We start from the raw sequence: 14,273 nt of genomic DNA on the forward strand, positions 1-14,273 counted from the left end.
AAGCATGTTCCCATCTCGGTTTCTGCAGTATTGTCTCTGCAGAGTTGCTGTTCTTGGATATTTGCATGGACAATTTATGTACTTCAATTTGAGATTTTTATTATAAAGGTCACCTCCTAAAAGAGGTCTCATCTGGTATCCTGGTTCTATATTTTCTACTTAGCATTTATCACTATCTTATAAACTACATTTGTTATACTTATTTGTCTTGTTTATTGCCATTGTTCACAAGGATATTAGTTCCTATGAGTGCAAGCAGGGTTTTTGTTTGCTCTGGTTTTACTCTGTCTCTAGCAACTAGAGGAGTTCCTGGCCCTTGATGAGTGAATGCATGAATGAATGAATGAACAGTTAATTAAGCACTTACTGTGAGTTAGCCACTACACTAAGTTATGAGGATACAGGGATGAAAGACTAGCTCCTTCCCTCAGAAGTACAGTTTGAAGGGGAATGGACCATTATAGCAGCCACCTGACTACAGTGTTGTATTATGATAAGAGTATTTGAGTAGAATGCTGTCATCACTCAGAGAAGCAGCATTTGACTCAGACTGTGCTGGGCCTCTGCAAGGCTCCCCGAACAAGGTAACCCTTTGTACAAGTCAGAAGAGCCTAGGTTGTGCTCTAGGAACAAACAAGCCCAAATCGCGGTGTCCCATATGTTTGTTTCTCAAACAGGCCACACGTCCAGAATGGGCTGGGTAGGAGAGTGACCCATGCCACCTAAGGCTACATCTGGATGTACTTCCGTTATCACTGCAGCAGTGGGAGGGGAGAGGCTAATTAAGCACTGGCATTTCAAGTTTCACTGGTCAAAGCAAATGGCTTAATTTGAAATGGGGGACCAGGAAAGGAAGTGCAATATCTACTCAGGGGGAAAGGAAAATTGGAAGATACGTAAGTAGAATGACTGACTGACACACCTTTCTGCTGTTTTAAAGGAGTATAAGATATCCAGGTAAAGAATTATTTGAAATGGTTTTCAGAGAAAGGAAGAGCATGGGAAGTCAGTAAGCTGCTAAGAAGTATTATTTCAGGGAGCTGTCAAAGTAGCTGGAGCACAGTGTGTGTGGGAGATGAAGAAGATGAAGACACTGGAGGGAAAAAAGGGGTTAGATTATACCAAACCATGGAATTAGAACTGTGTCCTAAAGGATGTAGGGAAATATTAAATGATATACATCAGGGATATTTTGTGATGAAATTTTATTTGTGAGAAATTATTCTGCAAGTAGTGGTGAGGATGGATTTGAGGGGAGGAAGACGAGACACAATAACACAATTATAATGCTAATGCAGTAAGGCTGGTGAGGCCCCCAGAGAAGAAGGGCAAAGGTCTAGGGGATACAGGAGGGGAACACACGGTGGGGAAAGGTATATAGACGGGGTGAGCTTCAGAGCAGAGGAAATGCCTTAGCAGGAGATAGAGCACTGAACTCAAATTAGAGGTACGACACGGACAGTGTGGCTGAACATGTATGTGTGGATTTGCTGTGTTTGGTGTGTGTGCACATGTGTGTGTTGGTTTGTGTGGTGAGGTAGAACAAGGTTGCAATGTAAGCAACTGTTACATAATGATTTCCCTTCTCTTTGTGGCTCGGTAGACCAGACTAAATGAAGGAGGGTTGAGGACGTGAGCAGAGCCCTGCAAGTTGAAACAACTACTGAGTCAAATGGGAGAAAGAGCTGACTTGGAGCAGGGAGGTTGCTGGGCAGTGTTAAGTGCTTACAAAAAATTAGATTACACATTTTACTATAAAAATTGCATTGGGAAACTCATTTGGCTTTTTTTTCTTTAAATTGTTTAGAGTTCAGCAATAATTTAAAAATATGCACTGAGAATATTGTTGTGTATGTTGCTCCATTAGAGAGAGTCATTACATGTAATCTAATTCCTGCCCCTAAATTTGGGTTAATGTGATAAGGAAGACCTAATTATTTCATAACAAAGGAAAATTTCGTAAAATTAGTGAAACAGTTACTCAGAGCTTTTATAAAATAACTTTTATGATAAGCTTTTAAATAAAGTAGTATAATGTTACAGTCATGTTTGTTTTTCAAAAACAGAAAAGTCATTGGAATATTTACAGTATTTTTCTTAAAGGTTTTGAAAGACATTGTTGGGAATGCAGTGTAGTTTAAAGGCTATTTGAAAATTGTGTTTATTGTTTTCCATTATGTGTTAGGCCCATGGTTATTTTAAACATTTGGGATTTTAAATTATTGCAAATTAAAAATTTGAGGCCACCAAAGAACCGATTTCATCTGAAGTCAAACTCCTGCTGCTCTGGTAGGAACTGCACTGGCCTCCCCGTGCATGTGGTGGATATAGAAGAGAAATGGTGACCTGTAGATCAGTTGAAATAATATCAAGAGCTTACAACTCCTGGGGGGACAATAACAAAGAATTGGTGCAAGTGTTGACCTAACAAGATTCTTTTCTTAGGCTGGAGGATAATTGGGGATATCTGACAAAGATTAGATACTCAATTGTTGAATTTAAAAATGAGGACCAGTGCTCAAGGTTTCGTTCTGTTGTTGTTCAGAAGCCTTCCATTTTAGAAGGTAAATACTTTTGAGTACTCATTATGGATTTGTAGATACATATATTCCAACACTTATTGACAGTAAGACAACTGTATAATTTGGCATCTTACAAGTTACCCAAAGATACTTTTATTCAGTCACTTAGCTGATGATAGATGACTGGAAGGTTAGAGGACCAAACAATAACAGAAACTGTACATTTTATATGTAATTAAGTTATTTTAATATCTTAAAGATCATTTTTATATCTAAGTCTGTTTTTATATCTAAGAACCTTAAATATAAGGGAGTCCATTAACTTCTTTAGTGAATATGAGGTCATCAACCTCAGTTTATTTTTGTTTAAAAATGATTTGGAGTTAAGTGTCGCTTCAACAGTAATTGATGAAGCCAGCCTGAAATGACGATACTGAAAAGATAGAGTACTTACTACTTGGGAAACACCATGTGAAGTAGTTTATATGAATTAACTTTTTAATTTAACCTTGAAATTATTAGTGTACTCACTTAAAAAATGGAAAAGAGCTTAGCTGGATCAACTAATAAGTGACAGTTAACTGAAAGTTTGACCTCTAACATCAGGAACAGGACAGGGATGTCCACTCTTACCACATTTTTAAAATATATAGTACTGGAAGTCCTAGCCAGAGCCATCAGATAAGAGAAAGAAAACTAAAAGGCATCCAGACTGGGAATGAAGAAGTAAAAGTGTCACATTTTGCAGATGACAAGAATCTCTATATAGAATACTCTAAGAATTCACACACACACAAGAAATTATTCAATGTTAGAAAAAAATAAACAAGTAAAGTTACAGGATACAAAATCAATGTGTAGAAATCCATCACAGTCTTATATATTAACAATGAAATTTCAGGAAAAGAAATGAGAAAAAAAATTTACTTTGCAATTGCAACAAAAAGAATAAAATACCTGGGAATAAACTTAACAAAGATGTGAAGGACCTATATGCTGAAAACTACAAAGCATTTACTGAGATTGACTCATAGATGGAGAACAAATGATAGCTAGTCGGGCAGCTGGGAGATTAGGGGATGGAGGGATTGGGCAAAAAGGAAAAGGGGCTCATGGCCATGGACAACATTGTGATGACTACAGGAGGGTGGGGGATATAAGGGGACTAAATGGTAATGGGGAAAAATATAATAAAGATTAAGAAATATTTAAAGAGACACAATGAAATGGACAGATATTCCATGTTCATGGGTTGGGAGAATCAACAGTTAAAATATTCATGTTACTTGAAGCAATATACAGATTTAATGAAATCCCTATCAAAATCCCAATATCATTTTTTAAAGAAAGAGAACAAAAAATCATCAGATTTGTATGGAACCACAAAAGACCCCATTTAGCCAAAGCAATCTTGAGAAAAAGGAATGAAATTCAAGGTATCTCACTACCTGACTTCAAATTATACTGCAAAGTGATGATAATCAAAACGGCTTAGTATTGGCAGAGGAAAAAAAAAAAGATACATAGATCAATGGGCCAGAATTGTGAGCCCAGAAATAAATTCACACGTAAATGGAAGAATAATTATTGCCAAAGGAGCCAAAAACATAACACAGAGAAAAAAAAAGCCTCTTCAGTAAATGATTCTGGGAAAATCAGAAAGCCACATGTAAAAGATTGAAACTAGTCTACAGTTTGTCCCCATATACAAGAAATAAAAAGAATTGAAGACCTAAATATCAAACTTGAAACAGTAAATTACATAGAAGAAAACATAGGTAATAAACTTATGGATCCTGGTTTAAGAGAAGAGTTTATGAATTTGATCCTAAAGGCAAAACAAGTAAAGGCAAAAATAAATGAATGGAGTTATATAAAACTGAAAAGCTTCTGCACAGCAAAAGCAATGTCCATAAAAACAGAAAGGTAATCAACTGGATTAGAGGAGATATTTTCAAACAACAGCTCCTACAAGGGGATAATATCCAAAATATATAAAAAACTCATACAACTCAATACCAAACAAACAATCCAATTAAAAAATGGGCAGAGGATCTAAGATGTCTCCCAAGAAGACATACAAATATATATATTTGTGTATGTACTTGGCCAACAGATATATGAAAAGATGTTCAATTTCACTAGCTATTAAGGAAATGCAAATTAAGACTATAGTGAGATACCACGTCACACCTGTTATAATGTCTTTTATCAACAAGACCAGTAATAACAAGTGTTGGGAGAGTTGCAGAGAGAAAGGAACTCTCATTCACTGCTGGTAGGGATGTAAACTGGTACAGCCACTATGAAAAACACTATGAAGGTTCCTCAAAAAATTAAGGGTAGAGTTACTATATTACCCAGCAAACACTCTTCTTGGTATCTTCCCGAAAAATTTGGAAGCAAATTTTTATTTGCAAATACACACGCACCCCTATATTCATTGCGGCATTATTCACAGTGGCCAAGGCATGGAAACAACTGAAACGTGTCCTTTGATAGGTGATTGGATAAAGAAGATGTAGTACAAATATACAGTGGAATACCACTCAGTCATAAGAAAGAAATGAAATACTGCCATTTGTGACAACATGGATAAATACCGAAACTATCGTGCTAAGCAAAATAGATCAACCAGAAGAAGTTAAGAACCATATAATTTTACTCATATGTTAGAAAGAAAACTGAACACAAGAAATGAATAAACAAGAAAAACAAAAACTCATAGACACAGACGATATGGGGGTTATCAGAAGGCAGGGGTGGGGTTAGTGAAAAGTAGAGGGGTCAAATATATGATGATGGAAGATGATTTGACTGAGTGCAGGACATAAAATGCAATATACAAATTATGTATCACAGAAATGTACACTTGAAACCTGCATAATATTACTGATCAATGTCATCCAATAAATTTAATAAATAAAAAGTGACAGAACCAGAAAGGAAACAAGTTAAAGTAGGGAATAGTTAACCTACCTTTTATCTGCTCATGTTCTTATAAAGGATAACTTATGGTAATAATTTAAAACTCAGATTATTTTTATGTTTATATAATGAAGCACAACATGGATGTTTTAAGTTAATGTAACATGGAGAATGTTTACTTAAAAATGTGCCCTGAATATCTACTAAAATCCACATTGTTTTGTTTGGATTCTTCAGTGAAGAAAACAAAGATGCCTGCTCTGGTGTTACTACGTTGTAGTGGAGGGGAGTCGGAAAATAGGCAGTAGACTGAACTTAATATGAAAAAGCTTTTTACTTTGAGAATAATAGTTGACAGGTCTAACATAAAAAAAGTTTCTTTTGTAACATTGGTAATCTTATTGTTCATTTTGTAGTGCCTGCATATGGTCATGAAAAAATGAAATATTGATTGCTTAAAATGGTTATTTATTTTAAATAATTAATTTGAGATTAAATATTATTGACCATTACTTTGAAGAAATCTCCTTTCCTCCTCCTTATGCACTGAAGATGCAGCACTCCAAGAAAGCAATTTAATGCCATTTATTATTTGTAATAGAACTTTAAAAAAAATAACTACAGGCCTTGGTGGGTCCATAGTTAAAACAGAGTGAAAATGAATTAAAAAAACTTCTTAGGACATATTTTTCTTATGAGGGACACTCTTAAGTACAGTCTTAGCCCTTTAAAATAACTGCAGATGCTCATGATTGGAGATTTAATTTGGTTGTTTTTGTTTGCAATGTATAGCTGTGTCTTTGTGTGTGAGTGAGAAAAAGGAAGGGGAAGAATGAAACGAGAAGGAGGGTGAAACAGACCAGGACTCCCTAGGCACTTTGGTTTCAGCAGCTTTTCAGAGTCCTGCCTCTGTAATTGAGGGAATGAACTCAGTATTTACATATATTTTTAAAAGAGTATGCTATTTTTCTATTTTAAATTCCTTCTGCTTTTCCTAAGCTGTGTAAGTGTTACCACACTGGATATTCATTTTTGTAGGTGTATCTAGTATACTAGTCCAAACCACTCTACTTGGTAAACCCTCTTGTGCTAATCCTTTTTTGTGTGTATATGAATGCTTTTAGGAGTTAAATAATGGATACAGATAATGGACATAATTATTGAAGTTATGATAATGTGATACAGTAAAAAATTTAAATGTTCAATCACAAGTCATTAACCAAGAATGAAAAATATGTAAGGCAAAAGAAGAGAGAAGGTTTTAAGATAAAATCCGAACTGGAGTATTAAAAAAATCACTTTGTTGAGTGAGGCATAGAAATGATTTTTGCAGAGGATAAAATCTATATAAATAAAAGAGCATAGTTCTGTTAATAACTAAATTTTTATACTTAAATAACATGAAAGTCTTTGAACAGGCTTTAAAAAGTCTTGGGAAAAGTAAGGTAAGAGAAGTGTCACGTGTAGTTAAAAAATATACAGTGATGTGTATGACACATTAAGAAGATTTGTTCAGCCTGGCTGGTGTAGCTCAGTGGATTGAGCACAGGCCTGTGAACCAGAAGATGGTGGTTTGATTCCCAGTCAGGGCATATTCCTGGGTTGCAGACTGGTCCCCTGTAGGTCAGTTCCCAGCAGGGGACGCACGAAAGGCAACCATACATTGATGTTTCTCTCCCTCTCTCCATCCCCTCTAAAGATAAATTAATAAATAAAATCTTAAAAAAAAAGATTTGTTCAATTGAATATTGTGACTAAGGCCAGTACTGTGAAGAACTTGGAAAACAGCATTCTTTTTGTTCTTTGTTAATTATTTCAGGCAGGTTTTTCATGGACTAAGAATTGTTTACTTTCATTAACTCCCATTTTTTGATCTGAGCTAAACAGGACAAGTTTAAAAGCAAGGGCTTAAGGCATTCATAGCCTTTTTACTACATTCATTTTTAAAAGTCTTATTTGAAACAATGTTCTGGTTTATGATTTTGATGTTTTCTTCCCTTTTAGAAGGAGGCAGATGGTATGAAAACTGGACTCCTTATTTAAAGGGAATGTTGATATTTATAACCAAGCTTATCTCCAGCAAGATTTGTTTTTTGCAGCTGTTTTAGGTTAGAAAAAATATTATATTAAAGCCATGGCTTGTTTTTCTTTCCATATTTGGGGAGGTGGGGATTTTCAGAATGTGAAAAAGCGATGTTTGATTTTAAATGTGAATACAATGTAAACTGTGATTTTTTTTTGCTTCTATATGTGAATTTTTCTGTTTGTATGCTGTGGTTTCACTGATCTATTTCCTAGATATATCACATGAGAAATAACTTACTCATCATTTTCATATCAGTATATTCTAGGCATTGTATTAGATTTTCATTAAGAGTTAGCTTATGTTATCAAATAAACCACTTTCTAATTTTTTATTTTAATACTTCAGTCATTTTCATTCTACCCAGAGCACCTTTTTCACTGGGAAATTAACTCTTTCTCTTCTCTTTATTAATTACATTATTTGCTATAAGATAGATTTTTTTCCTACTCTTTGCCTCTATTTTCAATTACAAATAATACTGTTTTTCTCTGGACATATTTTAGAAACTTTTTTTTATTATTTAATTGAAAATTCATTGTATTTTATACTCTAAACTTAATGCATGGTGCTGTTTTTTGGGGCACAGGATAATACTAGAATGAATGTTTGTTGCCTGTATATACATATAACCTTGTGCGTATATATTCTGTATATGCACCATCACATAGACAGTATTTCATAGAGTATTGTTATAATAAATATATCAATTTATTGTGAATTAATGTGATTATTGATATGTAGAGATAACTTATATAAGGTCTGTGTAGGCAAAGTCCAGCAGTTATTAATATAGTGAGGACAGCTTGTATGACATCTACGTAACTTGGCAGCCAAAGAGAGTGGACTGGAATGTGCATGTGTGAACAATGATGACTTCACTGTACTAGTGAGTGTTGGGTGAGAGACACTTGTGAGTGAGCATGTGTACTGTGTGACTGTCACATTCAAAGTAACTGAGTGAGTAGAGCAATGAATCTGCACCAAGTTTTGCCTGAGCTTAAATAGTCCCCTGCAGAAACTATTTGGATGATTGCAGCTATGGGTAACTGGTGATTGGCAGCTTCATCATGACAACGTGTCCGCTCATGCATCAATCACATCTGGTGCAGAGTTTTTCTGTGAGACATCAAATCACTCAGGTGACTCAGCCCCACCACTACCCAGATTTGGCATCCTGTGACTTCTGGCTTTTCCCAAAACTAAAATCACCTTTGAAAGGGAAGAGATTTCAGACCATCAATGAGATTCAGGGAAATATGGCAGGGTGGCTGATGGCAATTGGGAGAACTGTGTGAGGTCCTGAGTTGCCTACTTTGAAGGAGACTGAGGTTTCGTCCTATGTACAATGTTTCTTGTATCTTGAATCTTCTTCAGTAAATGTCTTTTTCATATTACATGTCTGTATACTTTTGTATGGCTTTTTTGTCAAATTAAATGAAGCTTCACTATTTATGTAGCAATTACCTTCCTGAACATGAAATATACAAATATTATATCAGGCTTGTGTATTTTTCCTCTTGAATAATTCAAACAAAAACTTTTATTTAAAAGTTTTTATTGCCTCTAGCACTCACATCATTTACTTTATATCATGGAGACTAGAATATTGCTTAAATTTATGAAACCAACTATTGCTAATAGCAAACAAATTAATTATCTTGAAAGTTTCTGGCTGCTTTCTAATAAATCCTTGAAATGTCAACCTTCAATACACAAAAGAATCACTGTCTCTTTAATTAGATAAACTGAGTGCCTTTGTAGGTTTTATCATTTTGGTTTATTCCCTGAGAACACAACAACCCAAAATTTATTGGACATAGTAAAAGCAGTCCTAAGAGGAAAATTCATAGCTTTACAGACCTATCTCAAGGAAGAAGAAAAATCACAAACAATCTAATTATACACTTAAAGGAACTTGAAAAATAATAACAAAAAAGGCCCAATGTGAGTAGAAGGAAGGAAATAATAAATATCAGAGCAGAAATAAATGACATAGAGTAAAAACAATATAAAAGATCAGTGAAACCAAGAGCTGGTTCTTTGAATAAATAGACAAGATTGATGAACCTTTAACCAGGCCATGCATAGGTAATACAAAACTCCACATGGCATGACACAGCTGTGAAAGGGTGTTTTAAATTGAGCAACTGTGAGAGCTTACATAAAATGGGGAGATACTAGAGTTTTAGCCAGTCAGAATGGTGTTAAATCATGATCAACCAGGGCATTTAGTGGAGACTATAGAGTGGATAATTTCTTATAAGCAGGACTGACCTATCTTTGGAGTGAAGGTTATGCCAGATACAATCTAGACAAAGTGAAATAGACCCTGATCAAACTGATATTCAAGGAATTTAGTTGGCTCCCCTTCTTTACAATAACAACAACAACAACAAAATGTTTCATAGGAAGAAAACAATATCCAGACCTTCAACAATGTAATATTTATAATACCCGTCATCTAATTAAATAATAAGATATGTGCCAAGGAGCAGGAAAATTTGATGCAGAACCAGAAAAAAATAGTCAATAAAAATAGACTTATAACTGATAGATTTGGTGGAACTACCAGCAAGAAAGCTAATCAGTTATTATAAATATTTTTAAGGAAAATATGTACATGGTAGAGCAAAGGAAGGTATTAGAATCGAAGGAACTTCCAGTTAAGAAAAATACAGTTTCTGAATTTAAATGTCACTGGATATTAATAGTAGAATAGACACTGCAGAAGACAAAGTCAGTGAACTTGAGGGCATTGTAATAAAATCAGTCCAAAATGAAAGACAGAGCTTCAGTGATTTATGAGGAATATTAAACAGTCTAATATATATGTAGCTAAAGTTCTAGAAGGGGGGCAGAAAAATATTTGAAGAAATCACTGCAGAAAATTTTCTAACTTTGATGAAAACTTTAAACTTGCAGATTTAAAAACTTAAGGAACCGAAATTAGGATAAGAAACAGACAGACACCAAAGCATATCAAAGCTAATTTGATGAAAATAGGGATTTAAAAAAATATCCAGAGCAGAGGAGGAATGTGCATTGAAGAAAAATTTGAAGAGTGCTCATGAAAGTATGTCAGCTGGAAGACAAAGGAGTGACATTTTTCAAGTACTGAAAAAATAGCTGTGACTCTAGAATTCTATACCCAGCAAAAATATTCTTCAAAAATAAAAGACAAACACTTTTGTATCTAACATTGAGCTGAGGGAATTTGTTTCCCAAAGACTGGCATTACAAGGAATATTGAAGTATTTTATGAAAAAAGAAAAATGAATCAATGTATACAAGGAGTAGAGAGTACTAGAAATAGTAAATATGTTGGTAAATTTAAAAGCCATTTTTCTCATTTAAAAAATTTTAAAACTAATTTGCTTAAAGCAAACATATTGCTATGGCTTACTCTGACTCTGTCGTTCTTGTTCACTGCTAAGCACTGTCCTGTGCTTCATCTGAGGAAAGGTTTTTTGTTTTTGTTTTTCTTGAAGTGGAAGGCAAGAGAATTCATTTGACTAAGTAGAGTGCAGATGTAAAATGTATGGCAACAATAGCCCAAAGGATAGGTACGGTGGATACAGATTTATATGGTGGGTATTCACAAAATGAACACTCACGTAACCAGAACCCTGACAATTTCTATATATTTTGTAGTTGAAGTGTTTTCATCTCTGTAGTCCATAGCATTGATGGAATTTAAAGTTCTTTTATTGCTTATTGACTATTTCAAGTCTACATTTTCTATGAATCATTTCTCCTTATGAAATGGAATATTATTTAAAAAGGCCAGTGATCAGCAGTACGTGGACATCTTTTAAACTGAAATGCTTCATAGAAAGCATTACACATTTGATGTCATAGGGATTAGGGAATAGGAGATGGGGGATAGAATCTGCTGAAAGTAGGAAGATTTGATTTTCTTATTTGTGTTTTGGTTTATATCTCTTATATTCTTTTCTGTATCAATTTGTTTTAGAAATATTTAAATATATTTTTTAGAATTATAGTTCTGTATTTCTGTTTGTTTCCACATTGTAGAGTTACATTAGTTAATAACCCAGTGCTTCTTCCCATTAACCTTTTCCTACATTGTTTTCTCATAAGATTCCATACTCTTTATGGTGTACCTCTGGTAGTGTAATTTGGTGGTTTTATAATCATGTCATTTGCATCAGTATTTTTAAGTGGAAGTTTAAAAAAAATAATTGTATTTATTTATTTATTTTAGATTTTATTTATTTATCTTTAGAAGGGAAGGCAGGGAGAGACAGAGAGAAATATCAATGTACGGTTGCTTCTCATGCAACCCCTGCTGGGAACTGGCCCCTGTTGGGAACTGGCCTGCAACCCAGGCATGTGCCCTGACTGGGAATCGAACCACAATCTTTTGGTTCACAGGCCCGTGCTCAATCCACTGTAAGTGAAAGTTTTAATAACACAATCTGTTTGAAAACTATAAGCCTGAAATATTCTTTTTTAAAAATATTTTATTTATTTATTTTTCGAGAGAGGGGAAGGGAAGGAGAAAGAGTGGGAGAGAAATATCAATGTATGGTTGCCTCTTATGCGTCCCATCCTTGGAACTGGCCTGCAACCCAGGCATGTGCCCTGACTGGGAATCGAACCGCGATACTCTGGTTCACAGGCCCGTGCTCAATCCACTGAGCTACGCCAGCCAGGGCTGAAATATTCTTATATCAGTAAAGTAATGATATTATCATACGAGCTTTCAATATAATTAATGCATTTTTGCAACTTCTACAAGTTAGATATATACTATTCATTTTTTTGTATCTATTTACTAATAAAGCTATTTTTAGTAAGTCATACAGAATTGTGAAACTAACTAGAAGCAAAATAACTGTAAAGGGCATTCTAATGGTTTCCTAGAGCTGTTTCTTTGCCTTACATTCTCAAATTAAGCTTACCTCGGTGAACATGTCTTTCACTGGTTTTAGAAGATAAGTTAAAAAGTATGTAGTATTACTAGTCCTATCCTAATACAGAAGGATATGTTTCTAGGCATGAAATAATTATCCTTGACTTGAAACATATGCTTATGTATTCTAGGTTTATACATTTGAAGAAAATTTAGGAATTGTCTACAAAGGGAAACAGCTTGACTTTGTCAAGGTCATTCAGTCTTTTATTGAGAAGACCTAGCTAAACAAAGGTTTTCCATCTGCAGACTATTTCCTTTCTATGCTCGTATTATGCCCAAGGGCAAACATTGAGTGTTTTTTGAAAACCACCTATTTTCCAACCTAGAACTTTCTTTTTTATTTTCTTATTCCTGAAGTAGTTACCCAGAAAGAGAGAGAGAGAGGGACAGACAAATCTAGATTATTTTTTGTCCACTTTAAGTACATTTAAGCGACTTTTCCTAGGATGTTTTTGTCAAATATGGAAATCTAATTACTTCAAATAAATAATACACATTGAAATGACTAAAATTAGCATAAATAATGCTTGCCGTTAAACTGGATCAAGGAAGTTCAGTGAATTAGGAGCAAAATTGGAAAAGTTGGACAAGTAGCATTGTAAATGTCAAGTCAATGTCAATGCCAATGTCTGGTCTTCTGTCACAGATTAAGAAGGTGCGCACACGCAGAGGCTCCAAAAAGCCTTCCAGTGGACCGCTCAAACTTCGTAGTCTCTGTCCTAAAACTAATATGTACTGGGGACTTGGTTCATGTTTGCCTCAATGTAAAATACATATAAATTAAGAAAAAAGAAAGAATTTTACTTGGAATAAGCCAAACTTGGTTATAAGAGTGATTTTGATAGATAAGTGTCAGAGCATTTTATCTACACTGAACACAGTTAGATGTAGTATAAACATTAAACATGTACTTTTTTTCCCTAGTAAACCTTTATCTCAAGTAACTTATTGAAAACTCTAAATCATAAAAATGTTTTATTATGCTAGAACAAGAAGAGGAAGTGCATATTGAAGAATTATAATAAAAAATATATATGTTTTTACTTAGGAATCACGGAGATAAAAGATGCCATCTGAGATATTTGTGTCTAGAGCTTATTATTTTTCCTAATCAATTACCCACCAGTTTTTGGTACCATGTAGATGGAGTTAAGGTTTTTATTATGTGTATGATAATTGAAATAACCTTGGGTTTCATATAATTTCCATAAAATAACTCAGTTTAAAGAATTATAAGTATTGAAGAACTAATGTTGTGACCTTTGGATCTAGAACCCTACTTTTGATAAGCCTTTGTCTATTCAGGAAAAACCATCTGAAGGTGGATTGTTTAATGTTCAAAGTATATTTGTAGCTGTCCTTTCTTTACCTCTGAATCCAAGAAGCCAAACATATCCTGGCTTCTCATTCCTTTTGGCTTGTGAGGCTCTTAGCATTCAGTGGAACAATCTGCCCGCCCTACTGGCTTTGTACTGGAATTACAGATGTCTTTGCTCTTTTTACTTGGTTAGCTATGTGTCTTTTCTTGTTTTGGTACTTTGCAATAGTAAAAACGGGCTTTGCAGTTTTATTTATTTGGTATGATATTGTTGTAACCTGTAGAAATCTTTTGAAAGTAGTATACTTTACATAGGATATAACCTGTATTTGAAATAAAGTATAATTATGTCCGTTATAAGTTGTTTAAGTCAACTATTAAAAGCTATATCATGGGCCAATTGTAGCTTAACTAACCTATCTCCTTTTACAAATAATAATACAAGAAATCACTTTGGTTCATTTCCCATTTTGCCAAATT

General features: G+C 34.3%; 1 protein-coding gene across 10 annotated transcripts in view; it reads left to right on the top strand.

The window, feature by feature from the left end:
• The window catches only part of TRIQK (triple QxxK/R motif containing), a 71,348-nt gene that overhangs the window by 12,932 nt on the left and 44,143 nt on the right, over positions 1–14,273 (top strand). The window lies entirely within an intron of this gene.

Source organism: Artibeus jamaicensis, unplaced genomic scaffold (genome assembly GCF_021234435.1).
Source record: "Artibeus jamaicensis isolate MK-2021 breed Jamaican fruit bat unplaced genomic scaffold, CSHL_Jam_final scaffold_916, whole genome shotgun sequence".
Classification (NCBI taxonomy): domain Eukaryota; kingdom Metazoa; phylum Chordata; class Mammalia; order Chiroptera; family Phyllostomidae; genus Artibeus; species Artibeus jamaicensis.